Below are 7,383 nucleotides of genomic sequence, written 5' to 3'. Positions count from 1 at the left end.
CTTAGCCCTGGGGAGGGACCTCCACCCTCTTTCCTTGCTCAGACATCCACTTAATGTAATTCCTCAGCTTTCGGTAACTTTGCTCCGCACCAGCAACCCCCCTGGAAACTTCGAGAAGAAGAACAAAGGGGCAAAGAACAAAGAGCTGGGGACGGGTAGGAAAGGGAGGGGAGGGAAGGGAAGGGGGAGCTCCCTCCTTTCGGGTCAGGCCGGAGACCCTCCCCTCCGGCCGCCCAGGGTCAGCCCTGCCCGCCCGCACGGAGCCCCGGCTGCTGCTGAGCGGGGCCGGCCCGGGCTGCCCGTGGGCGCCCCACCGGGGCTCTGAGCCCCCCACGGACCCTGCCGGGGCTTGCTCCGGGTCTGGTTGGTGCCCGACCGCGCAGCCCCGCTCCTGCCGTGCTCTCAGCGATGAGATAGCGGGGGGAGGCTGCCCCGCTCCCCGCGCACACGGCCGTGCCCTCCCGGGCGCACAGCCCTGTCCCAGCGAGGGCCCGAGCCGAGCATCCTCCGCAGCATCCCCCGCAGGACCCGGTCCCCGGGAGAGCAACACGTGTCCACGCCACAGCTCCGCGGGACGGCTTGAGGGGCTTTTGGGGACAGCTTGAAAACAGCGAGCAAGAAGCCGAGGCGAAGCAGCGGTCCCGTTTCTCTGCGGGGGTCCCGCTCTCCTCGCAGCAACGTTAAACTTTTGCCAAAGTATCGCTGTGCACCCCTTTTTTAATATCCCGCTTCCCTCACACCCCGGCTTACCGAAAGCGACCCCTCTGTCCTTCCTCTGTTATCAGTTAAACAGCTTGCAGAGCTGCAGGTGCCCTCGGTTACCTGTTGCTGAGAGGCCCCTGCCCTCTTATCGAGGGATGGGGGTAATTAAATCTCTTGTCACGGTGTGGTCACACTGTGCTGGCTGTGGGAGGTGTAAGCCCGTGCGGCTGCGGGCAGCGAGCGAGGGGAGAGGGGGAAGGTTTGGGCAGGACAGCCGTGCCCGGGGACAGGGGGAAGGTTTGGGCAGGACAGCCGTGCCCGGGGACAGGGGGAAGGTTTGGGCAGGACAGCCGTGCCCGGGGACAGGGGGAAGGTTTGGGCAGGACAGCCGTGCCCGGCGTCGCTGCCCGAGCTCAGAGCGAAGCCAGCGGGGCAGGGAGAGCCGAACCCCGGGCAGGGCAGCAATCCTGTCATTAGGGACCACACGCACTAAGTGCCATCCTGCAACTACCTCTTAGAGAACGGCAGGGAATTATCATTTTTCTTCTCGGGCAGGCATTTCCAATTTGGAGTTAATTGACGCTGTTCTTCATTTGAGTAATGACCAAAGGAAAGCCGAGCTTTACCTGAGAAACTTTAAGAGGTTTTTCTTTACCGCCCTCCCCCTTTCTTTATTTTTGATTTAAGACAGAAGTGAGCTAACAGAACCTCGGTTTCCTGAAGGTGAAATTAATCTGGTCCTTCATCGGGAGCAGGAACAAGCCGCGAGCCCGGTACCGAGGCGGGACGCGAGTGGCCGCGGGACGCGGTCCCGGAGCGGTTCCGAGTTCAAACCGGGCTGGACCCCCCCTAAACCATTCCCGCCACTCCCAAATCCCAAGGGGGAAGAGCCCCCTGGTCCCGCAAGCCTCTGCCGGGAGCATCCCTCATGTGCGAAATCAGAGAATGGTGGGGAACTGCACAAATAGCTTAAAAACCTGAGGCTGGCGGCTGAGGAGCGTGAGGCAGAGCTGGAACATGCGTTTGCGTGAAACGCTGCCCTGGGAACGGGAGGAGAACTTGAGCGCAGCCCGTGCCCTGAGTTAACTAAAGCCAATTACTTGTCTCCATATAAAAGGTTTCGCGTATGGTTACAGCTGAGGAAATACGAGAAGCTGATGAGTCTGTTTTGGTTATGATTTAATCAAATAAATTAAAGGAGAAGGGTAAGGATACGCCCAATCTGGGACTTCAAAAAAAAAAAAAAAAAAAAAAAAAGCATTACTTTTTTGGGACGCTCTCTTGTCCAAAGCCTTTCCTGTTGTAGAGAGCAAAGCGAGGCTCTCGGAATCCACTGATCTCATTACTGCTGGGTGTTTGGGGTTTCTCTTTTCCTCCCAATGGAGTAACCTTTCATAAACGATTGCAATTTCGGGGGGAAAAAGTGAGTAGGTGCCAAGCCAAGCTGGGGGTGGGGCAGAATTTTGCGTTTCAAGCAAATTAGCAGACAGCAATTCTGCTTACAGCAGAGAGGTAGGTGGATACTTGAAAACATCTTCCACCGGGGTGTCCTACTTTGGCAATTCTAATTAAAACAAGGTTTTAAAGATGCAAAGAAAGAGCAAGCCTCTTCTTTATTTCCAGTGGGCGTGGGGGATACCGTCAGGCACAAAGAGTGCTTCCAGCTTGTTCTAACGTGCACCTTTGTTTAAAAGAAAAAAAATAATCAAGCTCGTCCTCTGATTTCAACTAATGTATTTTTAACTGGATTTCTTTCCTCTGCTTTGTGTGATCTGATACCTACAGTGTAGCCCTGGCCCACTTTCAGCCCTGCGGGTGCCCTGCATTGTGTGCGTGTCTGAAAGAAAAGGAAAAAGTCTTCCATCTCACACTCTTTTGCCCTGTACATGTGCTTGGGAATTGAATCGTGTCCAAGCTAGTGGTCAGCAAAACCCGCACCCTATTCCCCTTCTCGCTGCCTTACCCGAGAGGAGACGCAACTTTGTAGGTGCAGCCTGGCTGGCGTGGCTGTGACCGTCCAGCGCCTCGGATCAATAAAGCAGCCACTTTTCTGACTTTTTTTTCCACGGCTGCTTATTGAAAAGGAGCCTTTACTGCCACCTATAAATAGCGCTGCATCCAAGTCAATTTTTTTTTAAATTTTTTTTCCTCTCTACATAAAGTAGCAAAGTTCTAACCAAGATACCGCAAGTTCTCCTTGCTGCTCAGCGAGGGCTCGCCCCGCAGGGGCTGCGCTGGGGGCCCTGGCTCCAAAGGCGGCTGCTCCAAAGGGAGCGCAGGGGCTTCGGCGGAGCCAGCCCCAGTCCCGCACCGGCCGCCTTTGAACTTTGGAATGGGAGGGAGAGCAGCGAATACCGATACTCACCGTGCTCTTTGGCTTTCCTGATGTAACTCCGTCTCTCCCTCTTCTTTGTGCATAAGTGAGCAGAGGTTACATCCCGGGCACGCGGTATAATGCCCTGGATAACCCCGACCCTGCCTGTTAATTTAATGCTACGCTAACCTCAGAGTGTGTGATTGGAGCTCGAATGTCGGGTTAGAAAAGCCTCTCCACGCTGGAAACAAATTCGCTTTCTCTCTCCACACCCACCCCCTTTCCACGCGGAATCTCCCAGCCCTGCATTCCTGCACAAACCAGGACACCTACCTTTCCGTTCTCTAGCACAGATTGCATTTTTTGCCCGCTCTGGGAACAACTGTGCAATTCCCCAGCCCCACGTGCCGTGCCCTGCCTCCCGCACGGTGCCCGCCGAGCCCCGGCACTGCCGGGAGAGCGCTGACACCTCGCACAGGGAAGGAAGGCGCTGCCTTCTCCGCTGGGGAAGGGGCGGCGGGGGCCAGGGCCCGGGGCTCTCTCTCTCTCTCTCTCTCTGCCCAAAATCGCACGCTCAGCCCGCGGGACTGGGCTGCTCTGCGGGCGCTTTCTGCCTGCCGGCACAGCGGGCTGGGAGCTGACGGACAGTCATTGCTGAGCGCGGAGCCATCAAACACCCTTATCCCCGCGTGATCTCGAGCTCTCTCTCTCTCTTTATTTATTTATTTTTAATTCCCTTTCAATTTCTCCAAATGAGGTTTGATGAACAGCTCGTTGTCCGCGTTGATACCAGGGTAATAATTGTCAGGGGGTCTGAGCGCTCCAGGAAAAGGAAAGCGGAGGAAGAGGGAGGGATACAACCTCCGCTATCTCGCTGTTACTAATTCCCAGCCGGCTCGGACTCAGGGGACAAGGCGATCGCTTAACAAACCCTCCTCCTCCTCCTCTCCCTTCACCACTCCTTCCTTCCTTCCTCTTCGCCGGCACATTTTCTCCCCCGCGTTTGCCCACGTTTCATTCCTCCTCTTCACGAGGAATAAACCGTGCAAACTCAAACTAAAAAGAAAAAAAAAGGGGGAAAAAAAAGAAAAAAAAAAAGGAAAGGTGGGTGGGAAGGATACATGAGAGGAATAAAAAAATAAGAAAGGGGAGGGAGGAGGAAAAGGACAGAAAGTGTCTGTGCCTGATCTCTGACCATCTGTGCAAAAGGTGATCATTGTTAGGTACTCACATGGCTGGTGGCAGAGCAGCTCTTAGCAATTAATAAGTCTCTCAGCTTGAGCTCTTCTTTCCCCTTTCGGATGGCAGCACTATCTGCGTGGCTCGCTCTCACTCGCGCACACACACAAACCCGATCCGATGCTGCAGGACCGGCCACTTTGCGAAGGCAACAACACGGGAGGGTTTGTATTACTCCAGGTTCGTGTGTGTAGCCTATAAATAGCGAACTTTTTGATGGAATCAGCTAACAAATGAGAGGAGAAGGCGTAATTTTGCGCAGGAAGCCCCCCTTTCTCTTTGCAAGATTAAAACCCCCCAGGCAGCAGACAGAGCTAAAGTTGTGGGTGTGTAGAAAGGAATTTCACTTTATTGTGACAGTGCGCGAGATTTGTTTGTTTGTTTATTTTGGGGGTTGTTTTTATTCCTCCCCCCACCGCCACCCCCCACCAACCCATACGTTACATCCTCCTCCCTGCCTTCCCAGCTAGGGGCAGGAGCTGACCCGTATTAGCACCGACTTTAACTCCAAGTTGGGAACACACGGCGCATTTGAGGTTTTTCTTTTGGTGGTGGTGCCTGGTGTTGGTTTGGTTTGCTGCTTTTTTTTTTTTTTTTTTTGGGGGGGAGGGGTGGGGGAAGATGTCCACGCGATACCGTGTGGAAGTGCAGGAGGCGGGCAGGCAGGCTTCCCTGAACGTGCCCTCATTCTGAAACCAAGTGAGCAACAGAAAGAAAACAGGTCGGAATTATTGGGGGGGTGGGGGGAGGAGGGAAGAAGGCGGTACTTTGGTAGGGACGAAGTGTGTGACTGGGGCTTGGGGTCAGCCACGGAGCGATGGTCCCACTCAAGAGAAAGCGCCTCGACACGCGTGGCTGTGGGGGTTCCGCGTGCTGTCCCAAACACCGCTGTCCCGCCCGGCGCGGCGGAGCCCCGGGCACGCGGGGGTGCCACGGGAACCGCGTCCTTGCGGGCACCCGGGGCCCGGCCCTTCGGAGGTCCGACGGCTCGGGCCCGGGGGGAAACCCCTGCTCCAGAGCCCACCCCGGCCTTCCTCGGGCAGCCTACGGGCTACTCGGGGCCGGCTCCCCCCGCCGTGCTCCCTCCCTCCCTCCCTCCCGTGTTTTGTCGAGGTCTGAGCGGTACCGGCACGTTCGGCGTCCACCGGTAGCGACAGCCCCCTGCCTGTCCCCCGAGGACATTGATTTGCGGGAAGCTTGAGGCTGGGCCCTGTCAGCAAAGGGGCTGCCGCTGATGAGTATCCCACCGCGGCAGCTATGAAGAGGTTTTCTCCCCTGACAGGTGCCTGACAGGGCTGGCCGGGAAGAACTGCTGACCTGTCTAAAGAAATATATCTGCGTCTCCCGGAATGGCAGGACAGATGGTGCCGTTCGCACCGCGGCGACTTCTCTCGATGGCACACACCGAGCGGAGCTGATGAGTGGTTTGTTTTTATGGCAGGGAGGTAGCGATGCTCTCGGACATCCCGTGGCAAGGGCTTGATGGCAAATGTCCGCTCCTCTACAGGCGCGAGTGCCACAGAGACGCGTACCGGGAGGGCAGGGGGGCGGCGGCACCGCTTCCGCCCGCTCCTGCCCCGTCCCCGCGTACATGACCTGCCGCAGCATCGCCGAGGCAAGGGGCTTTCTGTCCCCCCTGCCACAGCCGCGCCCCCAGCTCCCTCCGAACGGGTACCAAAGGTCTCTCCCCGCTCGCCCCCACGCCCCTCGGCGGAGGCGGCGGCCGCGGAGCCCCGGGCCGGGCTCTGGCTGCCTTTGTGCGGCCCGCGGGGCCGCGCAGAACCCGTGTGAGGCAGCGCCCCCCGAGCCCGCTCGCTCGGAGCCGCTCTCCCTCCCGCGGCCCCGCTGGGGCAGTGCCCGGGCGCAGTCCCGGCCCCCCGGCCCCGGCGGCGGCTCCCGCTGCCGGAGCGGCCACCCCGGCAGTCAGCGCCTCTCCTGCCCGGCTCCCGCAGCTCCCCAGTGACGCACTGGTCCATCCGCCCGCATTTCCAATCTCATGGCTCATAAACTATTAGCGAAGGGATTTCATTATTCACCTTCCGTATCTTACAAAGGAGAAAGGGAAAAAAAAAAAAAAAAGAAGCCCAACAAAAAGCCAAACCAACAAAACACGCGCTCCCGGTAACAGCAAGACCGGGCCGGGTTTAAATCCCAGCGCCTCGCAGGCTCGGGGCTCTGGGTTCGGCTCGGGGCTGGCGGCCGCGGGGGCTCCGCCGAGTTCGTCCCTCCGGCGCTGGGCTCCGGCCGCGGTTGCTTGTCCCAGAGGGACTGCGGGGATCAGCCTCGGCCGAGGGCAAGGCAAAGCAAAGCCAAGCCATGTACTGCGCTTTACCGGCCGCGGAGAAAATATTCCAGGAGAAAGAATAAAATCTTGGGGATAAAGGGGCGGGGGGGCATTCTCCTTGTTTTCCTTGTTTTTTTTTCTTTCCTCCTTTTCTGCAAAAAATAACACTGGGAGTTATTTAGCTTTCCATTGGAATGTGAGAGATCACACTCCGGGGCGTGCAGCACCAGCGCTCCGCGGAGCGAGGGCCGAGCCCGGGGGGAAGCGGCCGGGCGGGGGCTGCGCGGCAGCGGCACCAGGGCTGCCAGGGGCCAGGGTCGGGCCGGGCTGCAGGCGGGACAGCCAGGGGCGCACACCCGCCTCAGCAGGGCGCCTCCAGAAACACAGGACCCGATCCAGGGAAAGTTACTGACAGCCTGGAACAAATGTTAATACAGCTAACTTTGTTTCTTTCTTTTTCTTTCTTCTCCCCCCCCCCTCCCCGCTTCCTTTCATGATTTTTTTCAACCTTCAAGAAATAGACTGCGAAGAAGTTTAGACCACGAGGTAATTATAAAAACCAATATATAGATTTTGAAAGAGAGACCCATTTCACAATTTTATTCTGAGGAGCAAAATATTCTGGCGAAGTCTGGGGTCATCACCTACAACAGAGCAATGTTCCCTCCCTGTTTAATATACATGGTGTGGGAAATGGAGGGAAAACATAGCTAGCACCTCTAGTGCTAAAGGAAAAAAAATTAAATTACTACATCATATTTTGGGGCTATTTTGCAGGACATTCTTCAAAAATAGACTCATATTTAATGATAGCTCTAATGATTTTCTCTGTCCGACTGCTAGT

General features: G+C 56.8%; 1 long non-coding RNA gene across 1 annotated transcript; it reads right to left on the bottom strand.

Annotated features, from left to right (window-relative positions):
• Nucleotides 1-3,706: 3,706 nt before the first annotated feature.
• LOC139589583 (uncharacterized) lies at nt 3,707-4,367 on the bottom strand. Its single transcript, XR_011679064.1, has 2 exons — nt 4,248-4,367; nt 3,707-4,072 (listed from the first exon to the last, which is right to left on the bottom strand). It is a non-coding gene; the product is annotated as an uncharacterized lncRNA (long non-coding RNA).
• Nucleotides 4,368-7,383: the final 3,016 nt, after the last annotated feature.

This window comes from Agelaius tricolor, unplaced genomic scaffold (assembly GCF_023055355.1).
Source record: "Agelaius tricolor isolate 1412-34295 unplaced genomic scaffold, bAgeTri1.0.p SCAF_1, whole genome shotgun sequence".
Lineage (NCBI taxonomy): Eukaryota > Metazoa > Chordata > Aves > Passeriformes > Icteridae > Agelaius > Agelaius tricolor.
This window is presented reverse-complemented; position numbering and strand designations above follow the sequence as displayed.